This window comes from Pan troglodytes, chromosome 4 (assembly GCF_028858775.2).
Source record: "Pan troglodytes isolate AG18354 chromosome 4, NHGRI_mPanTro3-v2.0_pri, whole genome shotgun sequence".
Lineage (NCBI taxonomy): Eukaryota > Metazoa > Chordata > Mammalia > Primates > Hominidae > Pan > Pan troglodytes.
The window spans coordinates 6,036,417-6,050,277 of NC_072402.2; the positions used below are offsets into that span (position 1 = coordinate 6,036,417).

The window sequence follows — 13,861 nt, forward strand, 5'->3', positions numbered from 1 at the left end:
CGGAGTTTCACCATATTGGCCAGGCTGGTCTCAAATCCCTGACTTCAGGTGAGCTGCCCCCCTTGGCCTCCCAAAGTGCTGGGATTACAGGTGTGAGCCACTGCGCCTGGCCTATAATAGCTTCTTAATATCCATGTGGACTGTCAGAGAAACTGACTCACGGATAGTAAGTCGTGCTCCACAGTGGACTCCTGGCTGGCAGGAGGACTGGCCTGAGAACACAGGGTCTCACTGGTATCACAGCTGCCTCCAATGTCCTTCCCTACAAGTGCAAATAAGTGTTTCCTTACCTCCCTCATGATACCTGTCAAACTAAGCTGCCAGCTCTCTACAAAAGCAAACTGAACCACACACAGAAGACACGAGTATTAGTAAGCCTGGAGGCACAGCTGGTGCCCCACACACGTGCCCTGGGGAGCAGCCGGCCTAGGCTCCGTGCCTCCTTGTGTTGTAGGAGTTTCTCCTTAGTTCAGCTGAAAACGGGGTCTTTGTCACATGGCCATGAAGTATTAGGCTCGCAGACACTTCGAAGAGTTAGAAAAATGGAATTTATTAGATGAAAAGGAAAAAAACTCAGCAAAGCGAGAGAGATTACTGTTAACAGGCCCCCATCTAACAGATTGCCTCCCCGGTTACCACACAGCAGAACAGAAGAGAGAGGCCAGGCTACTCTGCCTTGCAAAGGGTGCCAACTTCCCAGGGCTCTACCCCCGTGCGCAGCCCTCCCAGTGTGCAGGCCGGTAGGTGGTCCTGCCAGGGAGGCCTTCCCACCAGGCTGTCTCACCTGCTGTCCAGCCGCCTCCAGCATCACTACCACTCCAGACACCTGGATGTGAATCTGCCAGATGTGCATCTCTCCTTTCTCTCCCTCCTTCTCCCACTCTCTCTGTCTCTCCCCATTTCACTCTTTTTTTTTTTTTTTTAGACGGAGTCTCACTCTGTCACCCAGGCTGGAGTGCAATGGCGTGGTCTTGGCTCACTGCAACCTCCGCCTCCCAGGTTCAAGCGATTCTCCCGTCTCAGCCTCCCGAGTAGCTGAGACTACAGGCACCTGCCACCATGCCCGGCTAATTTTTGTATGTGTAGTAGTAAAGACAGGGTTTCACTGTGTTGGCCAGGCTGGTCTCAAACTCCTGACCTCGTGATCTGCCCACCTCAGCCTCCCAAAGTGCTGGGATTACAGGCATGAGCCACCGCACTCGGCCCCCTTTTCACTCTTAAGTGACCAGTAAGACTCTGTTAGGTCTTGAAGGTTATAAGGATGGTGCACATGCTCACTCATGCATATCTGCATGGACAAACACACATACATGCACACATATTCTAACACATGTGCATGTACACAAGCGCACACACACACACACACACTATTGGCTTCTACCCCAGAACCAGGTTAGGTTCAAGAGTTCTCTCCCCCAGGCCCATGACCCATCTCCCACTGTTTCTTTTTTCATGAGTATATGCTAATTTTTTCTATCGTTTAGTCATTGGAAGTGCAGCTGAGCTGGAGACTTGCTGTAGAAAAACATGGACATTCTCTCCAGCCTCTTCAGAGCTTCTTCAGAACACTTTTAAACAACTTTTCTTGCTAAGGAAAACTCCAACTGTTTATTTTCCTTCTTGGCAATAGGTTTTCCACAAGAACAGGATTCAACCCTACATCCAACTTGCTCTCTTCTCTGGAATTGCCTTTGGCCTGCGCCATTCTCCTGTTGCAGAATACTCTTTGTTCTTCTGTCATCCTGGCTTAGAGGCCATAGAAAGAGGCACAGCATAAATTTGGGATGGAAGATAATAAACAACTCAGGGACACATAACATGTGTTTAAGGAGTGGCTGCTATTGCACTTCCTGCCAATTCGAGTGGAGATCTATAAATTCACAGCTTTCTAATTACCGACTTTGATTTTGGTCCCTGCCACTTAGACCTTCCAAGGCCTTTTTATGATTTCTGCATCCAAGTTAGATAAAGAATGTGTTTTGATGAGGATTGTGGCAGCTTCCTGAGCCACTGGCCCATGAGTCCCCGAGGATTGCATCGCCTGTCCCACTTTATCATGATTCACTGTCATTATCTCACCCCTTCTTGGCTTCAACTTTGGGGAGGAAGCTGAGCATCTACAGAAAGACCAGGAGTTCTGAGAAAAGCTTGCAGAGATATTTTATGTTTATGGCTTGGGTTTTAGCTCATTTTACACATAAATGTTGCTTTTCCTATGGAAATGTGATAATGACATGTTATTATGATTACATAGATTCATTTATTCACTTTATATTTATTGAACACCTACTATGCACCAGGTCATCAGGTGGAGACATTGAGGTAAAAAGGATGACACGATTGCTGTGCATGGAGAGCCCCCCATCCAGGGGAGAGGGGGATGTTGGCACGGTGGGGAGGGCCACAAAGAACCCTGAGTAGTTTGGGCCTGATAAATTTCCGTCTTGGCTAACTGTTAATTCCAGGTCATCACATTTCCTGCTTGAGCTACAAGTAGTCTCAGTCCAGAGCAAAATGAAATATGTAGATAACATCAGCCATGCCTGTGCCAAAGGGATACTGTATTAGTCCATTTCTTGCTGGTATAACAGAATACCACACACTGGATACTTTATAAAAGGAAAAAAGATTGTTTGGTTTTTAATTCTAGAGGCTGGAAAGGCCAAGGGCATGGCACCAGCCCCTGGCAGGGATCATCCCATGGCAGATGGCAGAAAGCAGAAGGCACAAGCAAGCTGGAGAGAGACAGAGAAATGGGGCAGAACTTACCCTTTCATCAGGAACTCACTCCCATAATAATGGCATTATTATTAATCACCTCTTACAGGTCCTACTTCTCAACACTGTTATAATGGCAATGACATTTCAACATGAGTTTTGGTGGGAATTCAAATCATAGCAGATGCTGTCCACCTACTCAGGCTGGAAGAACTTACTAGAGGAGCAATGTTCTACCCTGCTCCTTTCACTAGAAAGCCATGCAAGCTCAGGATATGTTTCTGTGTCCCTTCTGGGGGCAGCCACTCACAGCTTGTCTATACCCCACCCACACAGTCAGAAAGAACCCAGTCTTTTTCTGCACAATAATGGAATCTTATGTAACATGTTGGAACAGAATCAGGGAAGGAGTCCTTTCTCGATTTAGATAAGTTGTGCTTTCCTTATAGCAAAACTTTGTTTTGTTGTTTTACTTTTTTGGAGATGAGCTTACTTGGTCGGCAGGTCATCCGTTCCAAGCATCACAGGCAATATGCTCACTAGTGGAGAAAAAGCAGAACCGTGGTCCCCAGGGTCTCCACAGCCTGCACTTATGGTGGAGGGAAGGGGCCGACCCAAAAATGCGCCAGCAAAATGACCTTCACAGAGAAAAGAAGGGGCTCTCCTGGGAGAAGGATTTGGTGGCCAGACTTTAGCAGGGCTGAAGGGAGCACAAGCATGGATTCGGGGATGATCAGGGTAAAGCTCAGGTCATGGGGTGCTGCCCCTCCCCTCACAGGGGCAGGGAAAAGCCCCTGCAAGGCTGGTCCAACCTGCATTCCCCCAAACCCTGCTAGGAGGCCCCGCCCCTTGGCCTGGCTTGTTCAAACACACTCAGAGTTCCAACTGGACAGGTCTAGGTGGGGTCCAATAATTTGCATGTCTAATAACTTCCCTGGGTGATGCTGATACTGCCAGTCCAGGGACCCCACTTTGGGAGCCACTGAAGTTATTCCTTCAGCTTGCTGTATGGCAATTCCACGGACCCTGTAAACTCTAGATGCTGCAATGACAAAGTGAAATAATGGATGGAAAAGAAGTGGCCGGAGAGTCACAAGGAGCTCAAGGATTTTCAAATATATTTTGATCATATTATTGTTCACTTAAAAATGAGGATCATGGAAGTCTTTGGGCCTAAGACATTGGATTTTTAAAGAACTTCTTACGACTAGAGAACTACAGCTTTAGTTCTTAGCTGTGGTTTCCTTCCAGTTGATGTCAGCTAATATTAAGCAGTATTACGTCTCCTAAATCACTCTTTACAGCCCCCATGGTATTTAAAATATCTTTTGTTTCCAACATCCTGGAATACTTAACTAACCCTTTTCCAGATCAAATGAAATCCCTGGTGTTTTTGTTTATTTACAGTTTTTGGAGGTGGCATGAGAGCTGAGGCTTATTGTTGGCACACAGCGGGTGTTTTTCACCCTGTGCTACCTAGAGGTTAATTGAAATGAACACCCTGGAATAGAGAAAGTAACCAAATACGAGGAAGGCAGAAAAATGTGCAGCCTCAGGTCCAGCCTGCTGCTCCACTGATTAATATAAATGGCAAAATCCCAGAAACTGAGAGCACCCAGGCCCCAGGGCTGCGTCTGAGTGACCTAAATCGTCAGCCAGGACTTGGGACTTACTAGTCCTATATTTTGTCCTTTGGGGATATCTTGCATCACACTTTTTATTATGGTTAACATTTTATTTTGGAAATAATTTTAATCAACATTTAAGAAAAAGTTAGAAAAACAGAACAAGAACAACTGTATTCCCTTTACTCAGAACCAACTCTTGTTACCTGTTTGCCCACCTGCTGTTTCATTTATTCTCTGTCTCTGATTATGTGTGTGTGTGTGTGTGCGTGGTTTTTGTAATATATGTATGGTATGTATGTGTATGTATATTACAAAAACCACACACACACACAAACACACACACACACAGCACTTTAAGGCATGACACTCTCCCGCTCCTCATCAAAATCCACCTGCCCCCTGAATAGACCAAGCATTCACGGATGCCGAAGCATTCACGGTTGCTGCGCATTCATGATGGTTCTCATCTGAACCATTCTTTACCATGAAGGCTACGGAATGAAGCTTTTCGAAGCTCAGCACACCCTCCTCATGGACCAGCCCAACTTGGCACTTGACTGCAAGCAAGAGCTGCCCCTTCTCCCCTGTCTATTTTATGGACCTATTTATTATTGACATTGACTCACTGACTCATTTGCAATAATTCACTGTTATCCTTATTTTTTTGGAATGCCACTTGTCCTGGGCTTGGCTAGTGGGAGCTCCTTCTTGTGGCTCCGTGTCCTTGTGTGACATGCTCCTGTCATTTTTTATTTTAAGCAGTTTCTTACTTTCTAATGCAATAAGATGTTTCAAACTGACAAAGATTCTCTCCTTGACCAAACTCTACTCAGGCCCTTTTGAGATCTTTTTCAACTAGACCTTGACTTTGGGGCTTCTGGGTTTGTCTCTGTGTTGTCCAATTTTAGCAAGAATTTGTTTAAGTCAGTTCAGCCCGAATCCACCATTCTCCGTATCTAGTCATGCTAGATATCTAATCAGGTTTCTCATTCCCCACGATCCCCCGGGAGATGTCAGCTCACCCTGCCTGCCTTCAGCTAGTCTCTCCCCTGGCCTCCAATGTTTCCCTTCAGTAATTTTCCATCCACTGATGCCCACCCTGCCCCTTGGCTATAAATTCTCCCTTTTTCATGTATTCAGAATTGAGGCCAGTTCTGTACTGGGGTCTCTTTTACCCTATTGCAATAGTTTTTCTGAATAAATATGTTTTTACCATTTTAACTAACCGCTATGTATGGTTTATCTTTGACAAAACTCATCTATTTTCCCCACCCTCTCTCTGGGTTCTATCTTTTTTATGCCTAAAACAAGGCAACTGACATCCATCTGGTTTACTTTAATGCTATAAAGAGTGTGTTCTTTACTACGTATCTGGGGTTCTGAATGGAAGATCTTCTAGTCAAATAGGACTCCTTGGTAGCAAGAGACAGAAAATCTGACTTGAATGAGCATGAGAAAAACATCTATTAATTGGTCAAAAGAAGCCAAGGGAGAGTTGAACAATGAACCCCTGGGAGGGGAGGAATGCATCTGGCCCCAGGGACCGCTGACAACCAGAATGCAGATGCTGCCAGGAAGTCTCCCAGAGCCTCATCTTTGCTTCTCCCAGTGGGCCACTGCAGCCCTGAGCCATGTCCCTCAATGGCAGAACATGGCATGACACCCCTGCTCAGTTTCTACCACCAGGGAATTCCTGTTCAAAAAACAGGGAAGAAACTCTGAATCTTCTGGCTTGGATGAGGTTTCCAATCCTGGATTAATCAAGAGGGCCACGGATGCAAGCTCATAAGAGAGGACAGATCTGGCCAAACGGAAGGAAGAGAGGAGGAGGGCCAGGAAGCACTGAGCAGACAATCGTGTGCCTGTTTGTCACAAACATGATGGCTGCTGACTCCTGCTCACTATGCTCAGGTGTCAAAAGGTAGTTACTTTTTTTCTTCTAGGTGATACTGGATGGTAAAGTTTCCAACAACTACAAAACCATATGATGTTCCTGACAAAGTTACATGGGTAATAGCAGTGAAGTATTGAGAATGTCAACCAACACCACCTCCTTGTCTCACATTTACTTGTCTGCACTGTGGCATTATGTTTATTGTGTAAATACTGAAAAAGCCATCAGGAGAGAGAGGCACTTGGAGATCGGTCCTAACTTTCTGTAACCTTGGGCAACTGGCTCAGCCTCTTGGACATATGTCAGCAGTGGTGAATCCTCATGGGTCTGCAGCAACCTCAGTTCTTGCCTCCTCAGAAAAAAGAAATTTGACTGAGGAGGCAGAAGGCAGAAGGGAAGACAGAGACTGAGGCAAGTTTTAGAGCAGGAGTGGAAATTTATTAAAAAGCTTTAGAGCAGGAATAAAGGAAGTAAAGTACACTTGGAAGAGAGCCAAGCAGGCGACATGAGAGATCAAGGGTACTGTTTGACGTTTGACTTGGGGTTTTATATGTTGGCATGCTTTTGGGGTCTTGCATCCCTTCTCCATGATTCTTTCCTTGGGGGAGGCTGTCCACATGCACAGTGGCCTGCCAGCACGTGGGAGGGCCACATGGGCAGTGTGTTTACCGGAGTTGTGCGCGTGCTCACTTTGAGGCGTTCTTCCCTTCCAGTTGAATGTTCCTAGAAGGTCATAGACCGGTTAAACACCACCATTTTGCCTCTTAATGTGCAAGCTTGAGCCCACTTGCCCAACTCTTGAGATGTTATCGGGAAGCTGCCAATCACCAGCTTCAGCTCTTTTCTATCTATTGGGAGACTGGCTTTCCCTGGTGCTGGCTGTGACCAATTATTATTTTAGAGAGACTGTAACAACTGCCTGAGCATCACCAGATGGTGGCCTGACATTCCTGGGGGAAGGGAGGGGCCTCTCCTGCCTTGCTCATCTCCACCAGACTACCCACTGTAACACTTGGGCTAGCTTGAAAGTCCCTTGCTGCTCTAACATCCCATGATTGCATGGTCTGTGTTCAAGGAGGCTCATTATTTTGACAGTTTTGGCCTTGCTTTGTGTAGAGCTCAGCCAACGCATGACTGTTGGTGACCACAGATGGACAGAGAACCCAGTCATGGACCAGCCTCCTTCCCTCCCTATTACCTAATTCCCAACTCCCTTCTGGCAGCCTTTGACATTCTTCTGGTTTGGAATCCATCTGTGGGTCCTGTTTCATCCATCAAATTCCAATTAGGTTCATCTATTGCCATAACAATAAGGGGACAGCATGAGGCTGCCGGCCTTTTCTACCCCAAAGTGACAGCCACTGTGCTCATCATCCGGGAACAGCCTCACCACACAAAGCCACCCATGTTTGCAGACCTCATCATCACTGCCATGGTGGTCATAACAGCAGCCACTCCCACCACTCACTGGGAGGAGCTCCATGAGGCTAGGGCCTCCACCAGGATTACAGGACCTACAGAAAGACATTTGGAAGTGGGTGCTGAGTTACAGGCAGGGTTAGGTGACTTGTGTTTTGACTCTATTATGAATGTGTCATGTTTCTAGGAGTATGAACATGCCTGGAAAGTGGAGTTGAGACTAAACTATTGGTTCCACCATAAGGGATGGGATTAGTGGTTCCTGGGCCCTGCCAGCAATGCAGCTGTATAGACAAGCCACGGTGACCTAATCTCCCCAAGTATGAGCTGGCCCCTCCAGCTGTGACGGGGGAGTTCTAGCTGGAGGGTGTGAGATAGATTTGAGTGGAGTGGGAAAGTCTGTGAGTGTCTGTGGATGTGAGAGGAGAAAGGGGATGGCCGTATTAAACAGAAAGTAATATACCTGTGATTATAGAGGGAGACCATGTGGGCAGGTGGTGAGTATTCCTGTGCTCAGGAAAAAGGAAAAAGGCAATGGAGAAGATACGGGCACCAAACAAATTAAGAAGAAGGCAATGCCCATGGGAGAAGCAAAGACCAGCAGAAAAGGGGACGGACCACTCTCGTCCAAAGGAAGTGAGTCATGCTCCATTTGCAGAAAAGTGGCAATAAAAAAAGTTGGTAAAATCAGTACGTTTTAAAATATTTGGTTATTTTCAAAAAAAGGATTAGGGAGATGTTGAGTCCTCATTTTGAGCAGATTTTCCCTGGTGCTGAGTGTGGTCAAGCTCACATCTTCCCCCACATGGTTCCCTGAGACTTAATGAGGAGGCATTCTTGTACATACTTCTTCCATTCACCTCGTTAATTTCCAGCACATTATTCCGATTGTAGTTAAATCATTCATCGTGTAATTAGCTGATGGTCTAATTTTACTCTCTCTCTTCCTTTTCTCCTTCCCTCCTGCCATCCTATCTCTTTTGGATAGATTTACAGGTGAACAACAACTTAAAGCGAAGAAATTTCAACAAGTCTTTGGTTTATTTTAACCAAACTTTTTCTACATATTTTTAGATAGTTAAAAAATCAATAAGGAATTATTGAAAGCATGTTTTTCCAGGCCTTTTGAGCTTAAAAATTAAAGACAATATCCCAAGGAAAGGATGCAACTAAATTTTTTAGACAATAAACTTCAAATACTCATATTTCATGTATTTCTTTATATCAAAATGAAACTGAATATTTAAACTAGAATGATAGAGCATGTAAATTCAATTACTTAGCTGTCACTCATTCTAAGAATACAAACATATAAGTGACTCAATCAAAAGTGGATATTTTAAAAATATATAGAACAAATTATAATTTCTGAAAGGCTCAAATTAACCAGTTTAGAATGTTCAAAATTTGGTCCAAAAGCTGGAAACCAACTCCTGTAAAATTAGCATACTTTATACAAATGGATTAATCCAGAAGATAGTACAAGATCCCTGTGTACTCCTGTGAATTCAGCTTCCTTCTGTGTCTTTGTGTCAATATTGTAGCTATAGCATTATTGATCGAGATACATAAAAGTCCTAGTGATTTTGACTGGATGTGTGGCTGTCTGTTGCCTTTCCCTGCACATCCTGTGTGAGTCCCTCTATACATAGAGAGAGGAAGTCTGTGTGTGTGTGTGTGTGTGTGTGTGTGTGTGTGTGTGTATTGGACTTGGCAGGGTTTATTTGGAAGGGCACAGAGTCTATCTCACTCCCCCAGGTCCTGAGAGTGCACTGGAGGGAAAGGGGTGGATTTCAGGGAACTTTCTTGCTGTGTTGGATGCTCTTGGGGAACGGCTGCAGGCCCAGCCAGAGCAGCAGCAAGAGGACAGCATGGCACACATGCTGGGCAGCAGAGCAGTAGGATGTGGAGGGGTATGTGTTCCAGGAGAGCTCCATGAGCCCCACCACCAGCAACCTGAGCAGGTGTGTGAGCCAGTGTGCAGTCCTGGCCCACAGGAGGTAGGGCAGTGTGTGGAAATACCAGACACAGAACTGGTAGTGGAGGGAGGTGGCTAAAGCAGATGCCAATGAAGTTAGAGGTGAAGAGGGTAGAAACGATCTGGTTGGCTATGAAGGGCTTGGGTGGAACCTTCCTTTTGGAGGGATCCTTCATCAGTGACAAGATACATTCCCCCATCCTGGGCCACCAGTAGAGGGTAAACAGCAAGAGCAAGGTGAGGTGGGTGGCCAGCAGGGCCAGGTGGAAGGCACGGTGCAGGCAGAGAGCCCCTGGGAGGAAGCACCAGTTCATTGTCCAGCAGAACAGAAACTGGCGGTCAAGGTCAAAGGAGCGAGACAGGTAGCCAGTGGGCTTCTCCAGCAGGAAGGGCAGCCCCAGCACCACCTGAAGGCCAACACAGATGCCCAGCTTGGGGAAGGCCCCACGGCAGCCAAACTGTGTGAGGAGAAGAAACAGTAACCCAGGGGCGAACAGCAGCACTTTCATCTACACAGAGGCTGCCAGGCTGGAACACCAGCAGCCCCAGCCCCAGCGCTGGACCAGCAGGAGGCTGATACCGAGGGCACTGGGTCATAGGAGAGCTGCAGCACAAAGGTGGAGTGAACACAGTAAGAGGCGTGGCACATGAAAAATAAGATAAAGGGAGGTACCTTGTAGGTCTGGAGGTAGATCAAGAAGACAAGCAGCAAGGTGGCCAGGTAGAGCACAGCAAAGATGTTCTGGACATGTGAATGTCAGTGCCTCGGCCAGGGGCATAGAACAGCCCCATAAAGATGGACACAAAACCAGCTGGGTACACAAGTGGCCCACTGTCATAGGCCACTGTCATAGACAGCTGGGTCTAGTCATAGGTACCGCTGATGACGCCTTCCACCTGGGCCATGTAGGCCTTCTGGTCAATCTCTGTGTCTTTCACTAATTTTCAGATTTTGTAATAGGAGTCGTTCAGGTACCTGTAGAGGAACTGGCACAGGATGTGCAGGGAAAGGAGGAAGACAGCCACACATCCAGGTGAGCCAGGTGTGAGAAAACATGGACAGGGCCAGGCGTGGTAATCCCAGCACTTTGGGAGGCCGAGGCAAGTGGATCACCTGAGGTCAGGAGTTCGAGACCAACCTGAGTAACATGGCGAAACTCCATCTCTACTAAAAATACAGAAATTAGCCAGGTGTGGTGGTGGGTGTCTGTAATCCCAGCTACTTGGGAGGTTGAGGAAGGAGAACTGCTTGAACCTGAGAGGTGGAAGTTGTAGTGAGCTGAGGTCATGTCACTGCACTCAGTGAGCTGAGATTGCACCACTACACTCCAGCCTGGGCGAGAGAGCAAGACTCCATCTCAAAAAGAAAAAAAAAGAAAGAAAGAAAGAGAACATGGGCAGATGCAGTACAGATTTGACTCAAAAGCAACTTGTTTCAGAGGTTCAAATTGATCTATGCACCCTTCTAAAGCACTCAAATGGTTAAGAATGTCACCAGACGAATCTCAGAGTAAAAACCAAAGCCCAAAAAGACTGCTCCAAAAACAGACTCATCATCACGAACTTCTAGGTCAATTACACATTTTAAGGTCACCAAAGCAGGAATATCACTAAGGCGAATTTTTTCTTCAGGGCCTGCTAAACAATGACAATACTCAGATCAGGAAAGTAAATGAACTTATTGGGACTGATTTTAAATTATTTCAATTGCCTGAATGAGCACTATATTCATTTTCATCGTTGTCCCACCCCAGGCTTCTGGTAAAGCCCTAGCGTTTCAATTACTTTACAAAAAGTCTTAAAAAGCAAGTTAATTCTCATTTCACACTCAAGTGAATCAGCTTTTACTTTGAGTTTCCATAATGACAAAGTAAGTCTTTGATATGCTTTGGCTATGTCCCCACTCAAATCTCATCATGAATTATAGCTCCTGTAATCCCCACATGTTGTGGAAGGGACTCGGTGGGAGGTAACTGAATCCCGGGGGTGGATTTTTTCCACGCTGTTCTCATGATAATGAATAAGTCTCACGAGATCTGATGGTTTTATAAAGGGAAGTTCCCCTGAAAGCATTCTCTTGCCTGCTGCCATGTAAGACGTGCCTTTGCTTCTCCTTCGCCTTCCACCGTGATTGTGAGGCCTCCCCAGCCATGTGGAACTGCGAGTCCATTAAACCTCTTTTTCTTTATAAATTACACAGTCTTGGGTATTTATTCATAGCAGTATGAAATGGACAAATACAGCCTTAATGAAAATTGCCCTTTGAGTATAAAAATTACAGGGCCAGAGCAAATCTTTCCAAAGCAAGCAATCTTGGATTCTGTCTACAAGTTGCGATTAACCCACCTGGGACAAGAAGAATGTGTGTTTTCAAATGGCCACTGATCTGTCGCAATAAATAGTATTTTCAAAAGTAAGGGATGCGGGAGTAGAGCAGTAGCACTTAGTCAGCTTAATTTATTACCACACTTAGTGTGTACCCTAAATGTACCCTGAATGCAGGTTCCTGAGGTGCCAGTCTTTTGAGATGTGCTGGATCTGAGAAAGGGGCCAGGTGTAGTGGGTGCTTAGGGCCACCAGGTGCTTTGAGCCATGGCAGAGCTCAACAGTCATCCTTGTTTTCCTAACACACAGTCTGTGGAGGCTGCTGCCCTTGTGAAGCTGTCCCGACCATCCTCCAGTAAAGCCACAAGCACAGGAGGGAAGAAGGCCAACAGATATGGGAGATGTAGGAGAAATACATGGAGAAAAACATGGACTACTTCCATTTCAATAAAACTTCTTTGAGCATCTGAGCATCTTTTGTCACTACATTTTTGTCCCCTTGCAAATTTGGTGCTGGTACATAAATCTGTTTCCATGAATATTTACTGAGTTGACCGTCTGCTAGAACTTGAATTTCAAGCTGGGAATGCAGGGCTTAAGGAATACCTGTGATGCTGTGGACGGCCCAGGCAGAAGGTCAGGGCCCACCCAACTGCAGAACCCCGTATCTCCTGGCCACCAAATGTGCCAACTTTGAAGTGAAATAAAAACCAATAATCTCTTCTGTCCATTTTAGGTGTGAAAGGAAAATAAAATCTTTGCACCCCAAACTCATTATGCCAAGGAGACAGTTAAGCTTGGGAACTAAGTCATGCAAAAAAGAAAAAGAAAAGAAAAGAAGAAAACTTGCCTTCTTTTTTGTTCCCACACAGATGGCTGCAATGACAGAAGGCCACATATCTCCCCAGGTGGCCTCCCTCACAAATCGCTCACATGGAAATTTTGTATGGGCCCCCAGATATTTCAGAATACATATCCCCCTTATAACCCATAGCCCTAAAGCAGAGTTCTATGGAATCTCACCTGACAGTGTAAAGTAGTAGCTTATCTTCACAGGCATGGGACAAAAACAAGACTAGAAATGCTCCCTCCCTCTGCCCACCCTGAAACAAATGTACATTTGACTTCTTCCTCTACTCTGTGTTTACCTTATCCTGTATAAAATACAGATTTACTGAATGCAGATTTACAAGTGCAGATTTACAAATGCATAATGAACTGTTTCTCTACTCCCTCTTTTCACATGTAAAACATGGATTCAGCCAGTGCTAATCAAAGCCTCACTAGAATGTAACACTCCACTCATCGTCTACCTTCCTCCCCTTCTTTTCTTCCTTCCCTTGCTGCTCACTCTTTGCCTTTTAAATACAGAAGTCCTCAAAACCTTCTTTGGAAAAAGCCCTGACCACAAATCCTATTGTGACTTATGTCTCTTTCTCCTAGACACATCCTCAACCTTGGCAAAAATAAACCTCTAAATTGATTCAGATCTGATTCCGATACTTTTTGGTTTACATAGTCCTCTCAGTAAAGGTAATACATTGTTTTCCTGGTTAAATTTGCAAAAACCAGGACAATCCAAGGCTTTTCATTAGACACATGTGGGGAAAATCCAGAGTGCCAGGCTGAGGTCGGTGTGATGCAGAGGTAGTGGGAGTTATCACAAACCTCTGCTTTCTCCTGGGCAACCCAGAAGTGCAGAAGGAGTTTTTGCAAGACATACACAGATTCTTACCTACATGTACTTGAGCTGTTTTCTCTAGTTTAACTGCCCTGATAACTTACCTCATAGGTGAACTTTTACAAAGTAAAAAGGCAGGCTTAAGGAAACAAGAAGATAAAACTGCTTGTCCAGAATGAGATCAAATCTGAAACTGGATTCTATTCAATTGCCATTAC

The 13,861-nt window shown here is 45.5% G+C and overlaps 1 pseudogene; it reads right to left on the bottom strand.

Annotated features, from left to right (window-relative positions):
* Positions 1–8,998: 8,998 nt before the first annotated feature.
* LOC750975 (dol-P-Man:Man(5)GlcNAc(2)-PP-Dol alpha-1,3-mannosyltransferase-like) lies at positions 8,999–11,477 on the bottom strand (annotated as a pseudogene).
* Positions 11,478–13,861: the final 2,384 nt, after the last annotated feature.